This window comes from Sus scrofa, chromosome 6 (genome assembly GCF_054392235.1).
Source record: "Sus scrofa isolate SSC_HxYL_T2T_F1_AM1 chromosome 6, Sscrofa_HxYL_maternal_Yorkshire_Landrace_v2.0, whole genome shotgun sequence".
NCBI classification, from domain to species: domain Eukaryota; kingdom Metazoa; phylum Chordata; class Mammalia; order Artiodactyla; family Suidae; genus Sus; species Sus scrofa.
Window position 1 is genome coordinate 65,968,977 of NC_139388.1, and position 13,752 is coordinate 65,982,728.

The 13,752-nt window shown below is 48.7% G+C and overlaps 1 long non-coding RNA gene across 1 annotated transcript; it reads left to right on the top strand.

Moving 5' to 3' along the window:
• The first annotated feature begins 5,351 nt into the window (after positions 1 to 5,351).
• On the top strand, positions 5,352 to 12,721 carry LOC110261318 (uncharacterized). The gene is made up of 5 exons (XR_014806890.1): positions 5,352 to 5,430; positions 5,747 to 5,811; positions 6,614 to 6,740; positions 8,328 to 8,460; positions 9,342 to 12,721. It is a non-coding gene; the product is annotated as an uncharacterized LOC110261318 (long non-coding RNA).
• The last annotated feature ends 1,031 nt before the right edge of the window (positions 12,722 to 13,752 follow it).

Genomic DNA, 13,752 nt, shown 5'->3' on the forward strand with positions numbered 1-13,752 from the left:
CTTTGATGATCATTATGATAATGCTGATTATGCTTTTTAGGGCCGCACATGCGGCATGTGGAGGTTCCCAGGCTGGGCGTCTAATCAGAGCTGTAGCCACCGGCTTACGCCACAGCCACAGCAACACCAGATCCGAGCCGCATCTACAACCTACACCACAGCTCATAGCAAAGCCAGATCCTTAACACACTGAGCGAGGCCAGGGATCAAACCCATAACCACATGATTCCTAGTTGGATTCATTTCCACTGCACCACGACAGGAACCCCACTTTTGATGGCTGCATGTGTGGCATATGGAAGTTCCCTGGCTAGGGACTGAATCCTACCTACACCCCAGGCAGCAACTCTGGATCCTTTAACCCACTGTGCTGGGCCAGGTATCACACCTGCACCTCTCTAGAGACCCAAGCTGTTACAGTCACATTATTTTATTTTATTTTATTTTTTATTTTTTTTTGTCTTTTGTCTTGTTGTTGTTGTTGTTGCTATTTCTTGGGCCGCTCCCGCGGCATATTCCATATGCCAGGCTAGGGGTTGAATCAGAGCTGTAGCCACCGGCCTACGCCAGAGCCACAGCAATGCGGGATCCGAGCCGCGTCTGCAACCTACACCACAGCTCACGGCAACGCCGGATTGTTAACCCACTGAGCAAGGGCAGGGACCGAACCCGCAACCTCATGGTTCCTAGTCGGATTCGTTAACCACTGCGCCACGACGGGAACTCCTACAGTCACATTCTTAATCCACTGTGTCACAGTGAGAATTCCAAGAGCTTGAGCCCTTTAAAAGACCATAGAGACCCCTTCAGTGTAATAATAAGAAAACTAAGGTGCAGACAAGTCAGATGACTCAGCTGAGCCCATATTCACAAGATAAAGTAGACCCAGTCAGTTTCTCCTAACTTGTTGGAATACTGTCCATTGTACTGCTTATAAAAGCGCTATCAAATTGGCATTGTGAGGATGACATTATTCTCAAAAGACATGTTTTCCGATTTTTATTATCTTTGCTTCAGGCATGGTTTATTTTGTATTTCATAACTTAATTTCCAAGCACATCTTTAAATGTTTTCATTCACATCTTTGTTACTAATTTGCACCCTATTTTATCTCCTTCTGTACAAGTTAAAAGAGATTTTTTTTATGGTCCTGTATTTTGTCAGTTTTATATATATGCAGTTTACACTAAAAAGCAAATATCCAGCTGTTGGTGTATACAGTTCTGTATGTTATCTGTCAGGTCAGATTTGTTTTTCTTGGTGTGTGAATCTAATAGGACATTACCAATGTTATTCCTGCCTTATGAAAATTAATTACTGAGATGACCTATTAAAATATCCCAATTTGTTTATAGATGTAATTCTTTATTTTTATAGTAAAGTTGTTTTATGTAATTTAATGTTTAAAGTTGTACTTTTTTTTTTTTTTTTGCTTATTAGGGTGGCACCCGCAGCATATGGAGGTTCCCAGGCTAGGGGTCCAATAGGAGCTACAGCTACTGGCCTACACCACAGTCACAGCAACACCAGATCCGAGCTGTGTCTGCCACCTACACCACAGCTCACGGCAACACTGGATCCTTAACCCACTGAGTGAGGCCAAGGATGGAACCTACATCCTCATGGATCCTAATTGGGTTCATTAACTGCTCAGTCACGATGGGAACTCCTGTATACCAATTTTAAATATGTCTTCCTGCTACTTTTTTCCTTATATCTATTTTTTAGAATCAGATACAGCATTTTTGTTGTTGTTTAATACTTGTATACCTTTTCCAAATTTATATTTTCTTTATTTCTATAACATCTTTAGAGTATTAATATTGCTGGAAATTTTTCAACCCACTAAAAACTACTGAGTACTACTAATTCATTTATTTCCATACACATTTCATGTGACAGCTGGTATATGTGGGTTAAAATGTTTCTTCCTGTTGTGTGCTTATCTTTGCTTCGGTTCTATGTCTTGTACATTCTTTTAAAAATTTGTATAGATTATTTATGTTTTAAACTTCACGTTTAGTTGGATATGTATGTACTCCTATTTTATTAATGTTTAAATTTATAATACATGTTTTTAACACAACAAAATATAGAGTTAGTACCTTTTCCCTCCTTTTGCATGATATAAGGGATAGTATTGAGGATTACTTGGTAATTCTCTTGTTCTCAACGAGGAGATATTTTTCTTTTTTTTTTTTTTCCCCACTGTACAGCAAGGGGGTCAGGTTATCCTTAGATGTATACATTGCAGTTACAGTTTTTTCCCCCACCAAATACATACAATTAATTGTATTAATCCACCGATGCATCCCTCTTAGGGATCTTCATTCTGTCGCTGCAGACCTTTCAGCTGGGGTCACTTTCCTCTGGCCTTAAGTGTAACCTTTAGGATTCATTTTGTGGGCTTAGTTTTCTATTACATTTTCCATATTCATCCTCTCTTAATGAAAAACGCTTATGTTGAGTATCGAAATCTCTGTTGGTGGTTATTTCTTCAGCACCTTCACTGTGTCCTTCCACTGTATCCCTGACTCACCATATGTTGTGTGTGAGTGGAGATAGTTTATGTTGTGTTGATAGTTTCCTGGTGTTAAGGAACTGTATTCGAACTGATGCAAAGGACAACACGGCCTATATTTCTAACAGTGAGATGGGCTCAGTAATTTGATGGGATTTTGAATTGGAATAATAAAAAGATGACAGCTTAGACTGCATAGGAGAAATAATATGTATCTGGTGATCAAACTGATGCGTTGTGGCACAACCTGATTAGATGAGTAACAACCTGTTTTCTTTTTCTTTTTTCTTTTTTTGCTTTTTAGGGCCACACCTGCGGCACATGGAGGTTCCCAGGCTAAGGGTCCAATCCAAGCTACAGCTGCCGGTCTACACCACCTCCACAGCAACGCAGGATCCAAGCCGCATCTGCGACTTACACCGCACTCACAGCAATGCCAGATCCTTAACCCACTGAGCAAGGCCAGGGATCGAACCCACAACCTCATGGTTCTTGGTTGGATTCATTTCTGCTGCGCCACGATGGGAATTCCCACATTTTCTTTTTCTTGCTGCTTAGAACAGCGTGTTCCAACTTCTTCAGCCACAGTGTGGAGTGACTTGATGTGGGATCTCAGTTCCCAGGCTAGGGATTGAGCCCTGGCTGAAGAATGTGCCATGTCCTAGCCACTAGACCACCAGGAAAATCCCATTCCTAGCTTTTTTTACACTTAACTTATGGGAATGAATTGTGCCCAGTTGAATACAGGTGGAAGAGACTGTGAATGTGTCTTATTTGTTCTTGCATTTGTCCACCATTCTGGGAGTCTCTTCAGTGGTTCTAAATTTCACACCTCACCAGGATTTAGCCCTCTCTTGGCTAAATGCATCAGATGGGTTGATGGTGTTTTGATGAGAACAGGATCTGATAACCTGAAAATCCTGTGTGCTTCAAGGGCCTTCTCAGGATCACACGTTTGTACCTGGGTCGACCTGTCCTGGGGGTCAGAAGGACAGGAGGGGGAGAGGGAGGTCCCAGTTACTGAGAACTAGATGGCATGTCATGATAGGCAAATTTGAAACCACGTAAACTCTATTCTCAACTTAGACCCGAGGGCAGTTAGTCCTAATGTTCCAAAGATCTGAATTGTGTGGTCTTATTTGTAATGATGCTTATCTGTAGTAACTAAATATGCCAAATAGTACATACAAATGTGTGCGTTTATTTATTTATTTATTTATTTTTTAGGCCCACACCTATGGCATATGGAGGTTCCCAGGCTAGGACTCGAATTGGAGCTGTAGCCGCTGACCTAAAACACAGCAATGCCAGATCCCAACCCTATCTGCGACCTACACCACAGCTCATGGCAACGCTGGATACTTAACCCACTGAACAAGGCCAGGGATTGAACCTGTGTCCTCATGAATACTAGTCAGAATCATTTCTGCTGAGCCACAACAGGAACTTCTTATGTAAAATTTTTAATCAATACCTATAAGGCTACTTGCCAAGTCACGGAATCGCTGCATTTTGTATTGATAAATAATGCCAAGGGAGTTCCCTGTCGTGGTGCAGTGGTTAACGAATCCGACTAGGAACCATGAGGTTGCGGGTTCGATCCCTGGCCTTGTTCAGTGGGTTAACGATCCGGCGTTGCCGTGAGCTGTGGTGTGGGTCGCAGACGCGGCTCGGATCCCGCGTTGCTGTGGCTCTGGTGTAGGCCGGCGGCTACAGCTCCGATTCGACCCCTGACCTGGGAACCTCCATATGCTGCGGGAGCGGCCCAAGAAAAGGCAAAAAAAATAAAAAATAACGCCAAGGATCCTGCAGTTAGGCTGACTTAGCCTCCCAAGGCTGTGAACCTGACAGCATTGTGATGCTAATGCCATGACAGTGTTAAAAAAAAAAAAAAAAAAAGTTCTTATTTATTGAGCATGAACTATGAGCTAGGCTCTTTTTATACACCTAACCAGGAGGGACTTAGTATTTCCCATTCTAGTCACAGTAGAGCTATGGTTCTCAAACTTGCATGAGCAGTACTAGTATTCCTTACAGCAGAGAGCGCTGAGTCCCGCCGTCCCCATTTTCTGATTCTCTACATTTGGGTGGGCCCCAAAACTTACTTTTTTTTTTTTTTTTTTTGTCTTTTTTAGGGCCGCAACCGCCGCATATGGAGGTTCCCAGGCTAGGGGTCTAGTTGGAGCTGTAGCCACTGGTCTATGCCAGAGCCACAGCAACGTGGGATCCCTGCTGTGTCTACGACCTACACCACAGCTCAGAGCAACTCTGGATCTTTAACCTAACGAGCGAGGCCAGGGATGGAACCCGAGTCCTCAGGGATGCTAGTTGTGTTCTTTAACCGCTGAGCCAGGGCAGGAACTCTCCCCAACCCTTTTTTCTTTTTTGGCCGCTCTGCGGCATATGGAGTTCCCAGGCCAGGGCTCGAACCTGTATCCCAGAGCTTCCTAGACGCTGCCAATCGCATTGCACCACAGAGGGAACTCCCAGAGCTTGCATTTTTAATTGATTCCCAGTTCCAGAGGCGGCATAATTTCTGCGGGCGGGGCATCGCCCCCTGGCGGTCAGATATTTGGGCACTCTTCTTTAAGATAAAGCGAGGACCCACTCCTCCCACGTTAGGAACCTTGAGTTAGATTATTTCCCAGTCTCTTCCCATCAGCGCGTCAAGGAGCTCATCAGAAAGAAGGGAAAAGGTGAAGGCGCGTGGGGTACTGGCTAAGCATTAACTAGCTACCGGAAGCGGATGCCTCCGGCACTTCCGCTCTAGCGCTGGACCAATCACGGCCCAAGAGAGGGGCGTTTCCTGCGGCTTCGGGGCAGGACTTCCGGCCTCTACCTATGGGACATCCTTCCACGAGCGGATGCTGGTTGTGCAGCGACCGCGTGGACTGAAACGCCGTTGTGGGGTCGTATCTTTGGGGCGGGGCGGGGAGGGAGAGCGAGGTGGCGGGGACACCCACCGTGCCTTTCCGGAGCCCTGACGCCCGAGCCCCGGCTCATTCTCTGTGACAGTGTGTCCCCGTCTGTGGGAGAGGCGATCTTGGGCCTCGTCTTTGCCGGGCGCCGCCTGGGCACGTGCTCCGGGACCTCTTCCGCTTCTGTCGTCAAGGCCTCCGAAGGCAGCGTCTGCGGCCTTGCGAGAGTGTTGACATCATTCTATAGCGCGGTTCGGGGTGCGGCACGCAGCCCGAGGTGACCCTGTCCTGGTCTCCTTCCTTTCAGGGCTCCATTTAGCCCACTGTCCCGTTGCGGTAGCAGGTGCGGCAGCACTGATGAATCCGGCGCAGGTAAGTGGAGGATTCCAAGGCCACACCTTCATGGCCCCTCCCACCGGCCCGCCGAGATAGCTGATGGTTGTGTCCTGGGCCTCTTCGTTTCCTTCTGGATGTTGTGGGTCGTGGAGTCTGGAGGGAGTCACTTTTGGCGCCGGGGTCTCAATACAGGCAAAGGATTATAGATAGATTCCTATGCTGGCAACCGAGGGTGTAAATTTCAGAAGCTGTCTGAGGGTGTGTGCAGACAGTCCTGCGAGAAAGTTGGGAATGATGCCGGTCTACGTGTGTCTTATGGGAACAGAGACCAGCGGTGCAGAAGTCAGCCTGGAATGGCAGCCCAGGAGCTAGACCTCCCTTCTCAAAATTTGGGCAGTAGGTGGAAATGATTATTGCGTTAGATAGGTTTCTTCTGGCTGCAGAGTGGAGATTGTGGAGGTAAGGGATGAGGCAGGGAGACCGGGGAGAAGCGTCAACTGACAGCCTTAAGGCCAAAGTCCTGAGGGCTTATGGAAGACGTTTGAGCCCAGTGCTTGTGCCTGGGGGGTAAGGTCTGGATGACACCAGAACTGGCTGGTGGAAGACTGTTTGTGACCTGGCATGCCATACTCAGCTTGGATGGTACTTTGTCTCCCATCTGTCTGGCTTTGCTCTGGGCTGGGTGGAGTGGTCAGAGGGACATGAGTAGAGAGCAGGCACTAGTGGTGCCAAGTCTGGTATCTCCTTTGAGTTAGCAGGTTGGGGAGAAGAGGGACCAGGGAGTGAATGATTTGGAGAGAGATGCTGCCTGTGAGCTCAACTGTCCCCATCGTGGCAGGGCTGCGTGACCTTCGAGGACGTGTTCGTGTACTTCTCCCGGGAGGAGTGGGAGCTCCTTGAAGAAGCTCAGAGACTTCTGTACCGCGACGTGATGCTGGAGAACTTTGCGCTTGTGTCATCGCTGGGTAAGTCTCTGTTATCAAAGCATAGTGAGTTGAAAAGACATTCATCTCACAGTTTTCTTTGGGTTAAGAATTAAACATATCTGGGAGGTCCCCCTGTGGTGCAATGGGATTGGCAGCAACTTAGGAGCAGAGCGATGCAGGTTCGATCCCCAGCCCAGCACAGTGGGTTAAGGATCTGGCATTGCCTTTGCTGGGGTATAGGTCACAACTGCTGATACCTGGCCGGGGAATTTCATATGCCATGGAGCGGCCGAAAGAGAAGAAAGGAAAAAAAGAATCACACATACCGACTGCAGTAGCTCGGGTTACAGCTCTGGCATGGCTTTGATCCCTGGCCTGGGAGTTTCCCCATGCTGCAGGCAAGGCCCCTCCCAAAAAAGAATCATGCATATCCTTCTCGGGTACCAGTAGCTCAGGGTGTTTCATGACCTTGCTGTCAAGCTATTCAGGGCTACTGTCTGATCTGAAAGCTCACCTGGAGATGACTCCATTCAAGGTCATGAGCAGGAGGCTGTTAGACTAGTCATTTCCTTGATGGCTGTTGGCTAGAGCCCTCCCTCGGTTTCTTGCCATGTTGTCTTCTCTACAGGCAGGTCACAACAAGGCAGCTGATTTCCAGGATCAAAAGCAGGAGATGGCATCCAAGATAGAGACTGGTGATTTTATAGTTTCTCCTCAGAAGTGACATCTCATCATTTTGCCATATTCTATTCATTAGAAAATAGTTTTTAGGTCCAGACAACACTCAGCTAGAGAGAGTTGACAAGGATGTGATTCCCACTTTCTTGGGCTGGGTTTGGTTCTTCCCCAGGGGCAGCTGTCTCTGCCTCACACATCTGCCATGGCACGGCTTCTTTCCTTGGTTGCCCAGAGTAAGTTGTGTGAGTGCCAGAACTGGGCGATGTTCGCCACCCCCTCCTCCCCCAGAGAAGCCCTCACTTCTGCTGCCCCAGCATTTTGAAAGGAAGGATTTGGGGGTGAGAAATCTTGGAAGTCTGTCCCTCTGGCCCACACATCTCAGATGGCCTGGCAGCTCCTTGGCTGGGTGACGTTCTGAGTCCCTGGCCTCTCTGTGCCCCAGGTTCTGCCCCTTCCTCTGATTTTCTAGGGGCTGACCTGGAATTGCAGGCACTGATGTGCTTACTCCTTGTGTAGATTCCTGATCTGTTTCTTTTCAGGCCTTCTTCAAGAGTCCTTTTTTTCCTTTTTTTTAGGGCTGCACCCATGGCACATGGAGGTTCCCAGGCTAGGAGTTGAACTGGAGCCTTAGCCATTGGCCTACATCACAGCCACAGCAACACCAGATTCGAGCTTTGTATTCAGCCCACATCACAGCTCACAGCCACGCCGGACAGATCTGAGCTGCATCTGTCTACACCATAGCTTGCAGCAACACTGGATCTTTAACCCACTGAGGGAGGCCAGAGATCGAACCTACATCCTCATGGATACCCGTTGGATTCTCAACCCTCCAAGCCACAATGGGAACTCCTAAGATGCTTTCTTTTTGATATTTATTTCTCGCTTCTCTGGTGAGGATCTCCAGGGGGCACTGCTGGCCACTCACCAGCTCTTCTTTGCCATTAGGACTTGCGGTTTCCAGGTCTCCCGGAGCTTCTGAGCTGGAGCCCGAGGGGAGCTCAGGGTACCTGAGAAGATAGACACACAGCTCCAGTCACAGCAAAGCAGAAGGAGGAGGCCTGGCCCTGGTGAGCGGAAGGTACGGGAACCGGTACTGGCTTCACTTTATGCCAACAGTCTGTGCCGTGTCTGTTTGTGTTTTGATACCAACACTGGGAGTGGACCTCATCCCAGTCTTCCTCCCCCAAGTTTTATGCTTTGCTCCTTTGTCATTTCTACACTGCGCTCGGGTACCGGTTAGGGCCTCTGCCCCCTTTCTAGTCACCTGTCTGAGTTGTTCTCTTGTTGCTCTCTGCAGAGTCTGCAGCATGGCACGAGATGTGTGGTGTGTGTCCTTAAATTTCCCTTGAACACTAATTATTCTCTCTGGCCAGGTTTTTCTGGCTCTGGATGGACCCATTGTCACGGCTCAGCCGTCACAAGGAGCGGAGCCTGGCTGGCTGGAATGCCGTCTTGCAAAGTGTAATTCAGAGACTCTGTCTCAGGTGCCCCCTTGTGGCTCAGCGGATTACAAACCCAGCTAGTATTCATGAGGCCATGGGTTCGATCCCTGGCCTCACTCAGTGGGTGATGGATCCGCAAAGTGCCATGTAGGTGCAGATGCAGCTCGGATCCAGCATTGCTGTGGCTGTGGCATAGGCCGGCTGCAGCTCTGATTCAAGCCCTGGCCTGGGAACCTCCACATGCCGCGTGTGCGGCCCTAAAAGGGAAGAAAAGAGAGTTCATGCCTCTCCTGCTCACGTTGTACCCCGGCCAGCTACCCTGTCCTGTGAGGTTTCCTTCCTTCTCTCAGCATCAGAGGCCTATGCCCCACAGCACCCCCTCCTCATCCTGAGTCTAGGGCCCTGTGTTGCCCACAGTTACACAGCCTAGTACCTGCTTGTGTGAGAAACACGTCGTTGTGGGATACCACTTGCCGCCACCCGAACAGACGCTTCACCAGTGTTTATCTTCTTTCAGGCTGTGTGCACGGCGTGGACCATGTGGCTGCACCTTCCGAACTGGGAGTTGCTGGAAGAGCGTCACAGATAAGAACTCTCAAGACAGGTCCTTCTGCCCGTGAGCCTCACCCCCGAGACATGCGCAGCCCAGTCTTGAAAGACATTTTTGCCCCTGGCTGAGCAACGTGGAGCACTATCTGGGCGACACCCGTACTCCAGCAAGTGAGTCATTTTGGGGAGACTTCTGTGCACTTGAAACCGTGACCAGATGCAGAAGCAGCAGAGTGGATCCTGCAGAAGGGACAGTCCAGGCCTCGTGTGTGATGAGCTGCATATCCTGTATATCAGTGAAAGCCTTCGCTGGCAGGGAAGGTAGAGAAGCCACACTGGAGTATCGGGAGGTGCTCTTCTGCCGGTGTCACTAAGAGGCCCCTTTGGATGTTGGATTCCTCAGAGGCGAGGAACGCGCAACCTGAGGCTGTAAAGCCTTGTGCTTCTCCGCTGCCCTGGTGGGAGGGCACGTCTCCATGGTCAGTTGACTGAGGCACCAGGTTGGGGAACCATTAGCGATGCAGGGGTTGCTCATGAACCCAGGGCTGCTTTCCCCCAAGGAGACTCTCGGCAGGACGATGAGCTCTGAACCCAGGGCCATGGGGCCGATGATAACCTGCGCTCCGGAGTTTGACGACAGTGATTCTTCAGGAGATGCTTTTCATGAAAAGAGCTCACGCAGACCAGCTAGAGCTTCCATGAGCTACACAGAAGCATCTCTGCAAGTGGAAGAAATGCGGGAAAGGGCTTAACAAACATCACCGTGTTGTTGGACCTCAGTGGATCGTGCCGGAGTGAGGCTGTTTTCCACCCCTGGCAAACATACTTTGCTCTCAGAGCGATCCGGTGACCTTCCTGTGACAGCTGCTTTTCCCGCATCCCATGAGGATCCTCGCCGGAGAGGACCACTGAGGGCAGTGAATGTGGCAAAGCCTCCATTCACCCCTTTTGGTCAGGCCTGAAAGCATCCACATGGAGAAAATCCCTCTGAGTACGAGACTAGCAGAGAGGAGTTGCCCTCATGGCTCAGCGGCAATGAGCTGGACTAGGATCCATGACATGGGTTCAATCCCTGGCCTCACTCTGTGGGTTAGGATCTGGCGTGGCTGTGAGCTGTGGTGTAGGTCACAGACACGGCTCTTGTCCCTCTCTGCTGTGGCTATGGCTGTGGCGTAGGCAGGCAGCTGTAGCTCCGATGTGGCCCCTGGCCTGGTAGCTTCCACAGGCCGCAAATGTGGGCCTAAAAATAGGAGAGACCGCTTCGTGACAGCTCTTCCCTAACTCGGCACATGAAGCGTTGCACTTGGGAGAAACCGTGTGAACATAGCGAATGCAGACGGTCCTTCGGCCTCTGTGCATCCCTCCCTCAGCCTCAGCGTGTTCAACGTGGGGAGAAACCGTGAGTGGAGGGATTGGGGGAGAGCCTTTTGCAAGTGGACTTACCTCAGTCAACATGCGAGAACTCGTACTGGGGAAAGACTTTTTGAATGTAACTCCTGGGGAACATGTTCTGATAGGACGAGACGTCTTGTCCAGCGTCTGAGAAATTATACCAAAGAGAGACCCTGTGAACGTCCTGGCTGTGAGACCATCTCAGGCAGATCATCGTGTGTTGTCATCTAGAGTTGTATTGGAAATGGACTTTGCTAGAAGAATGTATCAAGGACAGAGAACCAGTGGCTATTGTGCAATTTCAAAAAAAAATTTTCAGCTCTAGCTCTACGCTTAGTAAATACTAAAAAAGCGACCATAGGACTATTTTCTTTTCATTGTTTCGGCCACACCGTAGCATGTGGAAGTTCCCAGGCCAGTGATCGAACCCACTCTGCAGTCGCGACCTTTGCCACAGCTGGAGCAACGCTGGACTCTTAACCCCCTGCCCCACGCGGGAACTTCCCACAGAAATACTTAAAAAACAGAAACAAAGGAGGAAGAAGAGAAGAGAGGTACCAGGAAAAGAAACATATTCACGGCTTCTTTGGGGTTTCCCTGACAATTACGGGTTGTTTTTGTTGTTGGGTGGCAGGGGCGGAAGAGTGCTTGAGAAGGAACACCTGAGTTCATACACGCTCTGCCCTGCTGTGCCAGGTGAGCTGTACGCTTGAAGCAGCTCTGCAAACGTTTACTGAATCCTGTGTTGGAAAACATTGTCTCAGCTATTCAGGAGCCTCAGTCTGTGTGCGAAATGTCAAGTCCCGATTTATGAAACACTGGAATTAGGATGCCGAAAATACTGTTGTCTAAAGTTATATCTAAAGAGAGAAGGACACACCTATGAATGAGTACTTTGGGGGCGCGGGGTGGGGGGGGCGCGCCCACGGTATACAGAAACTCCCAGGCCAGGGGTCCAACCCCACACCACAGCAGTGATCCAAACCGCTGCAGTGACAATGCCAGATCCTGAACCCACTGTACCCCGAGGAAACCCCATGAATGGGTACAATTGACTGTACCACTTAAAAACCATTTTCGGAGTTACCGTCGTGGCGCAGCGGAAATGAATCCAACTAGGAACCGTGAGGTTGCGGGTTCCATCCCTGGCCTCGCTCAGTGGGTTAAGCATCTGGCGTTGCCATGAGCTGAGGTGTAGGTCGCAGACGCAGATCAGATCTGGTGGTTCTGTGGCTCTGGCGTAGGCTGGCAACTACAGCTCTGATTAGACTTCTAGCCTGGGAACCTCCATATGTGTGGCCCTAAAAAGACAAAAACAAAACACCGTTTTTAAGGCTTCATTTTTATTTATTTATTCATTGATTCCTTCTTGAGATAATTAACGTGCAACTGTGTTAATTTAAGATGTACCACATCATTATTTAGTGCATTTATGTGGCAGTATGATTGCTATTGTAGCTTGAGCCTCTTGTGCCACAGAGTTGTCATTTCTTGTGGTGGGGACAAATAAGATCTCGTGTCTTGGCAAGGTTAATGTTTATAATGCAGTCTCGTTGTCTGTAATCCCTGTCCTTTGTATTAGATCTCCAGGAATTACTTGTCTCCGAGTCACAAGTGTGTACCCTGAAGCAATATCTCTCCCATCCTCGCACCCCACCCTCAGCCTCTGGTAACCATCATTCCACTCTGTTTTCTCCAGTTCAGTGTTTGGTTTTGTTTTTTAGATTCCACGCATGAGGATATTATACAATATTGGTCTTTCTCTGACTTACCTCACTTAGCAGAATGTCCTCGAGATCCATCCGTGTTGTCACAAATGGCAGGATTTCCTTTTTTCTCAAGGCTGAGTAGTATTGCATTGTATGTATAAATAGATTTTTATCCATTCATCTGTTGATGGATGGTTTCCATTTCTTGGCTATTATGAACTCCAATAAACCTGGAAGTACATACATACATACATATATATATATACACCTTTGATAACATTTTTTTTTTTTTTTTTTGCTTTTTATGACCGCACCTGCAGCATATGGAAGTTCGGAGGCTAGGGGTCAAATCAGAGGTGTACCTTCTAGCCTCTGCCATAACCACAACAGCACGGCATCCAAGCCGTGTCTGCGACCTACACCACAGCTCATGGCAACACTGGATCCTTAACCCACCGAACAGGGCCAGGGATCCTCATGGATACTGGTTGAGTATCTTGCCACTGCACCGCAACAGAAACTCCTTTGATTACCTATTTTTATTTCCTTTGCATGTACATGCAGAAGTGGGATTGCTGGCTCATGTGGTTCTATTTTTAATTTTTTGAAGAAACTCCATGCTGTTCTTCAAAGTAGCTGGACCAGTTTACAGTCCCACCAAAGGGATACCAGTGTCCCTTTTCTCTCTGTCAATGCCGTTATCTCAGTGAAAGCCATTCTGTGTGTGTGTGTGTGTGTGTCTTTTTAGGGCTCAGCCGTGGCATATGGAAGTTCTCAGGCTAGGGGTCGAATCGGAGCTGTAGCTGCCAGCCTAGGCCACAGCCACCGCAATGGAGGAATCTAAGCCATGTCTGTGACCCACAGCACAGTTCCCGGCAATGCCAGAACGTTAATCCACTGAGCAAGGCCAGGGATTGAACCCGCATCCTCATGGATACTAGGGTTGGTTACTGCTGAGCCACTACAGGAACTCCAATGAAAGCCATTCTTAATAGGCGGGAGGTGATATCAGTGTGGTTTGGGTTTGCATTTCCCTGATGATTAGTGATATTAAGTACCTTTTCACGTACCTGTTGGTTGTTTGGATGTTGTTGGGAAAAACTCTGTTTAGTTCACAGCCCATTTTTTTTAAGCCACGCCCACAGTATGTGAGCCTCCTGGGCCAGGGATCGAACGCACATCACATCAGTGACCTGAGCCATATCCTTAGCTCGCTGCGCCACAGGTGAACTCCCCTCAGCCCACTTAAAAAATCTAATTTTTTTTCTTGAATTGTAT